At 46.7% G+C, this 9,882-nt stretch overlaps 1 long non-coding RNA gene across 1 annotated transcript in view; it reads left to right on the plus strand.

Annotated features, from left to right (window-relative positions):
* The window catches only part of LOC118884547, a 61,479-nt gene extending 52,279 nt beyond the window's left edge, over nucleotides 1-9,200 (plus strand). Inside the window, exon 4 of the long non-coding RNA XR_005017331.1 lies at nucleotides 8,776-9,200. This is a non-coding gene — a long non-coding RNA (uncharacterized LOC118884547). The remainder of the gene's footprint in view (nucleotides 1-8,775) is intronic.
* Nucleotides 9,201-9,882: the final 682 nt, after the last annotated feature.

Here is a 9,882-nt window from a genome sequence, read left to right on the forward strand (position 1 = left end):
GGGTCAGGCAAATCAAGGAAATGGGCCAAGTGAACTGGGGGCAGACACTGAGGAGTGGTGAGGACTGAGGAGAACCGGAGACGACAGGTCCTACCTCAATGGGGCAGCTGGCCTTAGCGTAGAACAATTGTTGCCTTGTGGGAATATGGGCTTAGTGCCCTCAGAGCTTCCCCTTTCCCCAAAGAAGCATTGGCATTTAAAAAATGTGAAATCTGTCCATTTTTAAATGTTGGCCCCAGTTCTCTACAAACACTCTGCAGGCCAAACCAAACAGGTCTGCTGGCTGAATCTGGCTCGCAGGGCTGCCCGTTTGCAATCTTTGATGGAGGAGGAAGAGATAAGGAGTGGGAAGGGCAGGCTCACCTTTTCTCTTTACTCTGAGAGGTCGTCTGGTTCCAAGGTCTCAGATGGGGAAACTGAGGCCCATCTCTGAGCGATTGCACTGATCCTTCTCCTCCGCCTACTGCCTTTCTCCTCCAAGACTTAAGAATGTCACTGCCCAAGATATGAGACTAAAGGAGCGACATCTCCCCAGGACTTGCATTTTAATAGGGAGGACCCGAAAGTTTCTGTAACTCAAAGAAATGCCTCCCTTCGATGGTGGGACTTCAGACAAAGTGACAGGGCAGTAGGATGAGGGCTTTTCAAAAGTCCCTCAAATGTTAGATGATTGTCCATTCTGCCCAGTCCCAGAGGGTCCCTGGGGTAGGTCTCCCCCAGGCAGTATTTGGGACAGGTTCTTCTCCCACAGACCTACTGGGGGCACAGCATGGTTTCCTTGGGAAACAGGACCACTGGAACTCTGGGGCGTACGTTTGGCGTCTCCACACCTGCAGTCCGGCTTGAACTTTGCAAGGTGGGTCTGGCTCTGGCCGCTGGCTGGCATGCAAGGCAGTGCCTCCCTCCCTGGGTGCTCAGTAAAACAAATCGAAGCTGCAAATATTCACCCAAGACCTGCTCCAGGCTTGGCCAGAGCAGAAGCAGTTTGCCATGGGGAGAGGATGGTGTTTTCACCTTCTCTGCCCCGCTGGCCTGCTCGGTGAGGCTTCTCTCCTGCCCCACGCTCCCAGCCAAGTCCTTGTCCTGCCCCTACACCTCCTCATGTGCAGCCTGTCAGAGCCCTGACCACCAAATTAGCCCTTCGTGATTTTATGTGGCTTTTATTGGCTCAAGCTGGATGTTGGAGATGGAGCCAGATGTGAGGCCGCGGGACCACTTGAAAGGCCAGGTAATTAGCAGCATCTGCCTTTGCCTTCTTATCTTGACAGGCGGACACACAGAGCAGTGACCTGGGAGCTGGGAGGCAGCTGCCTTCTCCACATTAAACGAGGCAAAGGCCAAAGGGGAACCTTACTCGGCCTGGAATGCCGCCATCTGTGTGTGTGTGTGCAAACATGTGAGAGTGAGCGTAATGAAGAATTATCCCCTCCACCCGCTGCTTTCTTGCCCCCAGATTCAGGAAGAACCATCTGCCAAGCTCTAAACACCTAAGATAGAATTATTATTTTGAAGTTGAGGAATAATTTACATACAGTAAAATATATGATCTGAAGTATACAGTTTGATGAGTTGTCACAAATGAGTAGCATTCATTAGGATATAAAACCTATATCCTGGGACTTCCCTGGTGGCGCAGTGGTTGAGAATCCGCCTGCCAATGCAGGGGACACGGGTTCGAGCCCTGGTCTGGGAGGATCCCACATGCCGCGGAGCAACTAGGCCCGTGAGCCACAACTACTGAGCCTGCGCGTCTGGAGCCTGTGCTCCGCAACAAGAGAGGCCGTGATAATGAGAGGCCCGCGCACCGCGATGAAGAGTGGCCCCCGCTCGCCGCAACTAGAGAAAGCCCTCGCACAGAAACGAAGACCCAACACAGCCATAAATAAATAAATAAATAAATAAAATTTACAAAAAAAAAAAAACAAAAAAAACCCTATATCCTAATGAAGATATAAAACATTTTCATCACCCCAGAAAGTTCGTTATGTTCCTCTTCAGTGAGTCTTCTCCCTCCCACACATGGGCAACCATAGTTCTGATTTCTATTGCCATAGATTAATTTTCTGCCTGCTGTTAAACATCATGTAAATGACATCATGGAATATAAACATAGACTCACAATCTTTTTGTGTCTTGCTACTTTTGCTCCACATAATGTTTTTGAGATTCATCCAAATTGTTACCTGTATCAGTAGTTCATTTCTTTTTATTGCTGAGTATTATTTCATTGTGTGAATGTATCACAGTTTGTTTATCTAGTCTCTGGTTGATGGATATTTCTGGCTTTTGGCGATTATGAATAAAGAAGTATATTAGTTTTCAATAGCTCTATCACAAATTGCCATAAACTTAATGGCTTAAAACAGCACAGATGTATTATCTCACAGTTTCTATGTCCTCTGCTCTGGGTCTCACCTGGCTAGAATTAAGGTGTCTGCCAGGGCTGGGGTCTCATCCTAACCCCGGGATCCTCTACTAAGTTTATAGAATTGTTGGTGGAATTCAGTTCCTTTGTGGTTGTTGGACTGAAGTTCTCAGCTCTCAGAGGTCACCTTCTGTTCCCTGCTACCTGACTCTCTCCACAACATGGCAGTGTGCTTCTTCGAGGCCAACAGGGGTACATCTGCTGCTGCTTCAAATCTCTCTGACTTCTTCCATCTCTGACCTCTAGACCCTCTTTTAAAGAGCTCACCTGATTAGGTCAGGCCCATCCAGGATAACCTCTACTTTGATTAAAGTCAGCTGCTTAGGGTCAGCTGAAAAATCTCTTCACCTTTGTCACATAACATAACCTAATCACAGGAGTAATATCCCATCATATTCACACTCAGGGCATGTATTCCAGGAGATGGGAATCTTGGGGGCCATCTTGGAATTCTGTCTACCACAAGCAACTATGAACATTCTGGAGTTATTTTGTTATTCAAGTGTGCATCTTTAAAAAATCAGAGCATTTCCTATTGAGCTAAAATAACACAATCCCACTTAACAAAATAAATAATTGTTTCTAAATATCATCTTATACCTGACCCATATTTAGTGAGGGGAGCGGTTGTCTTAGCAATGTCTTTTAGCTGGTTTGTCCAAAGCAGAATCTTGTCTAGGACCTTTCAGTGCCTCTGGGCACATGTCCCTTCCATTGCTTTCCATCTAGCTCAGTGCCCTTTATTGTGGCTGGTTGAAGACTGTGGCTCTATCATCCGGCAGAAGAGTCTGCTGTCTGGATTAGTGTGGTGGCTTCCTTTTGTCACCATTTAGCTTGTTCCTTTATCCGCTTTACATCCTGTGAATTGGAAGTCAAATCTAAGTTTGATGGACCCAGGTAAACATCTTTTGGCTGGAACATATCATGGGAGATGCTGAGAGCTTCCACCTGTATCACTTGATACATGATTTCTGATGGTCCCACTGTTGGTGCAAGACTAACTCTTGGATCAGGGCAGGCACAGCTTTAACCCTTCTAGTCCTGTTTCTTCCTCCTGAGTCAGAAAGAAATCTGTGGGGTCTTTCTTTGCATAATTCGGATGTCCATTTATGCATCCACTGTTCACCTAATGGTTTTAACACATCAATTGATAATCCTTGCCTGAATCAGTGATTTCATTAGGGGCCAAGGGGGGACTTGGGGCCCAGCATTTCCACTCTGCGAGGTGAGGATTTGGTCTGAAATCTGCCTGACTTTGGCCCCTGGAGGCCTGTCCTCCCACTAGCTGAGACCATCTGGCGTAGACCCTCACCAGGCCCAGGGGCGGAGGTGGCCTGAGATGGGAAGGGGTGGGGAGACACAGTCCTACCACAGCTTGCAAGCAAGTCAGGCATTATGCATTATTTCACTGAGACCTCCAGGAGGCCAGCCCATTTCACTGCTGAGTCTCCAGGCCCTGGGGCATGTCATATGCCTCCCAAATGCTTCTTGACAAGTGAATGCCTGAATGCATGGTAAGTGAATGATTGAATGCTTATCTAGCCCTAACGCTGGGCTCCTGATTGTCCTGAAATCTACACCTGTCTTTGGGTCCCCCAGTCCTTTCTTAGGCTAGAGGCAATTTAAGAGGCCCAGACATGCATCAGGAGACCTCTCAGTGGGTCTACGATTGGTACTTGCTCCCAGGGGAGCCCACTTTGATGTGCCAAGACCCCTCCTCCACCCAGCGCCTTAGTAGGCCTGGCTGGGGTTATAGCTTCCGGAGGCAGAGCTCTGCCCACCTACTGGATTGGACTCTCTGAGGCACTGTCTTGTTCCCTGGGGCCCCATCCCAATGAACCAGCCAGGCCAAGCTGCAGCTGGAGGTACGGCCATGCTACACTGGCAGCGCCACCCATCCAATATGGTGCCCATCAGATAACAAACATGGGGACCCTTAGACGAGTTTGGGTGGGGTGCATATGCTCCCCAGACAGCACTCTTTCCACCCTGGCCTCCCTCCTGGAAAATGGCTCAGCAGCTGGGCTCCGACTCCAGGCCAGCTGCCCCTCCTGCCGAGAAATCTGCCTTTAATTTAGAAGTTCTATTTCTTTCTCCATGGAAAAGTCTTTGTGGTACCAATTAAGGAACTCTTTTATCCCCTCCTGTTTGAGGAGTGAGGAATTTGGGGACTGTCTAGAAAGGGCTCCTTTCCTCACTAATTCCCAAGGCAGAGTGACTTTTCCTCGGGATGGGCATCTGGCAGGGGGCTCTGGGAGGTCCTTCCTGGTGATGTGGAAGTTGACATCCCTGGAGGGCTTGCTCTGTGCCAGGCACTGTCCCGAGCACGCTGCATGGGCCACCTCACTGCGTCTTCCCAGCCACCCCACAGGAAGGCCTATCGTCATCCATAGTTTACAGATGAGGAAACAGAGGCTCAGAGAGGTCACTGTCTTGTTCGAGGCCAGTTGGGTGGTTGATGGAGGGGCCCGGCTGTGAACCCAGCTTGGCCTGACTACAGAGTCATGGCCCAAAGTGGTTCATTATGTTGATAGAGTGTGTTATTTTGTGTCTTTATTATAGGACCTCAGATCCAGGAAAATGCACAACCTGGGCCAGATGTGGTCACAGTTTGTACATTTTAGTGCTTATTCTTCTCCATGGAGTCTCCAGTGTGTCTGTGTGAGGTCCCCGGATAAAGGCAGAAGCTCCTGGAAGAACCAAGGTTGACTTGGATCTAGAGCTCCTATGTGTGTGTTTAAGGCTCTGCCCAATCTGCTCCTTTCTGGCTGCCCAGCCTCATTTGCCACTGTTTCCCTCATGCCTTCTCTTCTGGGCACACCAAATGGCCCTGCTGTTTTGGTCTTGGAGCATTTTGCTTGGCTTCAATGCTCCCTGGTGCTGGAACGCTGTTCCTAGGTTTCTACCTGATGGATTCCTTCTCTCTTGATGCCCCAGAGACAAGGATCACTAGTTCTATTATGAGAACACTGCACACCTTCACGCATCTTTCAGAAGGTTGATTGTACTATATTGCAATTTTTTAAGCTCAGAAAAATTTAATACAGAAAGTTATAGTGAATATATATAACAATTATCAATATGCCTACAACCCAGAATTAACATATGATGAAATTTTGTCATCTCTGCTTCAAATTGTTTTTAAAAAATAAAAAGTACAATATATCACTTAAAACATGAAAGTCCTGGACTTCCCTGGTGGTGCAGTGGTTAAGAATCTGCCTGCCAATGCAGGGGACAGAGGTTCAAGCCCTGGTCCAGGAAGATCCCACATGCTGTGGAGCAACTAAGCCCGTGCACCACAACTACTGAGACTGCACTCTAGATCCCGCGAGCCACGACTACTGAGCCCATGTGCTGCAACTACTGAAGCCTGCACACTCTAGGGCCCGAGTGCCACAACTGCTGAGCCCACGTGCTGCAGCTACTGAAGCCTGTGCACCTAGAGCCCGTGCTCCGCAACAAGAGAAGCCACCTCAATGAGAAGCCCACGCATGGTAAAGAAGAGTAGCCCCTGCTCACTGCAACTAGAGAAAGCCCGCACGCAGCAATGAAGACCCAATGCAGCCAAAAAAACCCACAGAAAACCAAAACAAATAAACACACAAACAAAAAAAACCATGAAAGTCCTTTCAGAAACCCTTTTGTATTCATTCTCTTCCTCCCTTCCCCAGAAACTGCCACTCTGATGAATTTCGTGAGCCAACCCATGTTTTTATACGTTTATTACAGTTTTGTCCAGCAATAAATAGTATATAATGTTGTCCCTTGTGTCTAAAATTTTTTACATGTTCATATCTTTTAGTATCTTGCTTTTTCACATAAGTTTATACTTTTGAAAAATTTTAAGATTTTTGTTGATCTATCTAGTTCTGGTTCATTCCTTTTAGGATCTGTATGAAATTCCATTTATGAATAAATCACAGAGTGATTTATATATTATATATATTTATATAATATATATATGAGTGATATATATATCACTCTATATAATATAGAGTGATATATATATTATATATTATATATATTTATATATTATAGATACTATACCAGCAATTTAGAATATTTCCTGAGTTACCTCTCAACTATGGGAAATAGTTGGAGCACTGTTTCAAAAAACTTGTCTCCAATAACATATGAGCAGTTGAGGCTGGGAGGCAGTATTCTCTTCCCACTTCCCGAGGCTTTTCAATATAATTATGCTGATTTTTGCCTTTGCCTCCTGACTCAACTGCAGTCTTTGAGTTCACCACTCAAAAAACTCTCCTTAACCAGTCACCTGATGAGGTGAGTCAGAAGTCTGCAGAATCATCATTTCCAATAACCAAACCCTGGCTGTTTCCCAGCCTCAAAAGGACACAGCCTAGCAGCAGTGTGCTCTGTGACATTTTTCCCATTTAATCCACTTGGTTTGCTTTCCCAGGAAGCAGACTTGGAGACAGATTTCTGAGCAGCGGGTTTATTGAGAAGTGTTCCCTGGAGCACCACCTGTGAAGGAGGGAGGGCATCAGAGTTGACCAGAGAGAGGTTAAACTGTGATGTACTTGGGCAGATACCTCAAATGATCTCTACTGGGAGTGCTGGAGATGGGGCGACCTATCAAAACAAGGTTCCAGGCTTTTGTACTGCTCATTGCCCAGGCATTGGATGAAGGCTGCTTTCAGGAAAGGGTGAGGCAGCTCCATTTGCCAAAAATCAAACCCAAGAGAGGACTCATCTGCAGACCATCTGCAGCCAACACTCGTGGCAGCCAAGGGAGTGAATGTCTCTGTCCTTAGGGGGATCTGGGCAGCTGACAACAGCATCCACTACAGTCCACCCGTCGTGCTGCTTGGATCCATTTGTTTCATATTCACCACATCTGGGGGCAGTTCCTCCAGGATTCTGGTTGGTCTCTTTTTCCAGGGAAAACTACAAAAAAAAGTTAGTTGGGCAAACTGTAGCCCCTGTCACCACAGCTGGTCTTGAGGCCAAATCAGGATCTCATCATCTCCCATTTCTACTATCCATTCATGTTCATTTTATATCCATTCTATGTTCATTTCATCCTCTGTTAGCACCAGTGCTGGTCTAGGTGGCTTTCCTGCTGGAGTGACCCTGATTCTCATCCCTGAGGGGCCGAACCCTTGGTCATCATTTCTTCTCAGGCCATAGTTACTGTATTTGCCCATCAGCTGTCAGCATTGGGCAGGGAATTACTAAGAGACACTCAGCAGATTACCTGGGTTCTCTGCTCTCATTATGTAATGGCAGCCCTACAGCCTTCTGCTATCAGTGAAATTCCCTTGCCAGTGTAGTAACACATCTTCTTATCTGTTGGCCTCCTGGCATGAGGAAACTGAAGGAACCATGTGACAGCCATAACTTTAAGTTTAATGGGATTCTCACTGTGTCCCCTGGTGGGAGCATACCCTCGCTGGGAATCAGAACTTCCAGATCCACAAAATCTAAAGTTGAGGAAATGGGAATGTCAAATTCCCCAGTGGGGTTATGGGAAATGATGGTAATGAGGCCATTCCTACCTTCATCTGTGGTTCCTGGACTCATCAACTTAATCTATTGGGAATTCCATACATAACGATCATTGCTTTAGAGTTTATACTCATCCTGAAGGATGGTACGCCATCCTTCCAGGATGTCATCTCCAAGCTGACAGCTTAGCTACACGTCTCAGGCCAGCAGCTTCTGAGTAGTGCAGAATGTGATAGGAATCCTGTGGTCATTTGCCCATTGCTGCACCTCCTTTGCTGCAAAGTGGGTTTTTTGATCTGAGGCAATGTTATATAAGATCCCATGTTGGTAGATCAAACCAATCCACAAATCCTGGACTACCCGGCAGGCAGGAAAGGCAAATCCATATTCAGAATGTGTATTGATTTCAGCCAAGAAGATTTGTTGACTCCTTCAGGGTAGAGAGGTCCAGTGAAGGCAACTCGTCACCAAATGACTGGTTCATCTTTTCAAGCGATAGTGTCATATTGAGGTCCCAACATTGGTCTCTGTTGCTGGCAGACTAGACATTCTGCAGTGGCAGTAGCTAGATCCACATCGGAGAGTGGAAGCTCATGTTTTTTGGCCCCCAAATAGCCTCCATCCCTGCCACTATGGCTACTCCATTTATGACCCCGTTTTACCAGCATCGGGTGGCCGAAAACAGTGACTGGCTGACCTTGACTGATCAAGTTGTTCTGTCTCCTTGGTTGTTTAGTCCTCTTCTATGGTAGATGCCCTCTAATGGAGTTAACACGAGCTACAAACAGCTTTACACTTCATACTCACTCTCATACATCTATCACATCCCTCTTCAGTAGACCTCCTTGACATTGATCTTCTGTTCTTTCTCCTTCCAGGCCTCTGACCAAATAGCCAAGCCACTCACGACTGCCCATGCATCCATATAAAGGCTAACCTCAGGCTACTTCTCTTCCTGCACCAATGGAATGACCAGGCACACCACCCAAAGCTCTGCCATTGGGAAGATTTTCCCTCATCTCTGTCTTTCAAGGCTGTAGAGGAGCAACAGTCCATTTTTTGGCTTATACCACGTCCTGAAATGACCCATCTGTGAACAAGCTTGGGCTTTTCCCTCTTCAATCATCTGGTCAAGAGTCTTCTCCAACCATGAAGCCATTGGTGGCAGCTGAAGGAGAAGAACCAGTGCAACAGTGGTGGATCACATGAAAGCGTGGGCTACTCAGTCATGCAGCTTCCTGTGCTTTCAGGCCTTGCTTGTTCCTGATCCTAGATGTTCCACTTCTAACATATAATAAATTGCTCTCGGGCCTGGCCAACCTTTTGACTTAGTGGGTCTGATGGAACTCAGCTCATGATGGGGCTGCATGGTCACTTGATGTCCCAAGGTCAGATGGTCCATCTCTAACCAGGGCTTGGTAGCACTCCAGGAGCTGTTTTATAAACAACTTTCTGTTGTAAATTGTACATTCTTGCTCTTTTAAGAGGCTTGCCATGAACTCCACATGGTGTCTTTTCCCAAATATGCCTCTAATACCATAAATACCTCTAATACCATCATGTCTACTGGATCATATGACCCAAGTAGCAGGCCTGTTTACACTAAAGCCTGGACCTGCTGCAAAGCATTTTCCTTCTGTGGGTCCAACTCAAAGCTAGCAGCCTTACATATCATGTGGCATATGGACTGGAGCTGCCTCCAATAGGTATGGAACATGCTGCCTCCAGAACCTGAAACAGCCTGCCAGACATTCTCCTTTGTGGTGGGAGGTACAAGTTGCAATCATTTACTTTTTTAACTTTGGAGAAAATGTCCCAGATCACTGGATTCTTAAAAACTTCGCTAATGTGGTAACACCCTGAATTTACATAGGGTTGTATCTCTTTCTCTGAAACACGTTTATCTTATGAAGTCCTCCAAAATACCCACTACTGCTTGCTCATCCCATTAGCGTGATGTCGCTGGTATAGTAGACCACTGTGAT

The sequence above is a fragment of the Balaenoptera musculus genome, chromosome 19 (assembly GCF_009873245.2).
Source record: "Balaenoptera musculus isolate JJ_BM4_2016_0621 chromosome 19, mBalMus1.pri.v3, whole genome shotgun sequence".
Classification (NCBI taxonomy): domain Eukaryota; kingdom Metazoa; phylum Chordata; class Mammalia; order Artiodactyla; family Balaenopteridae; genus Balaenoptera; species Balaenoptera musculus.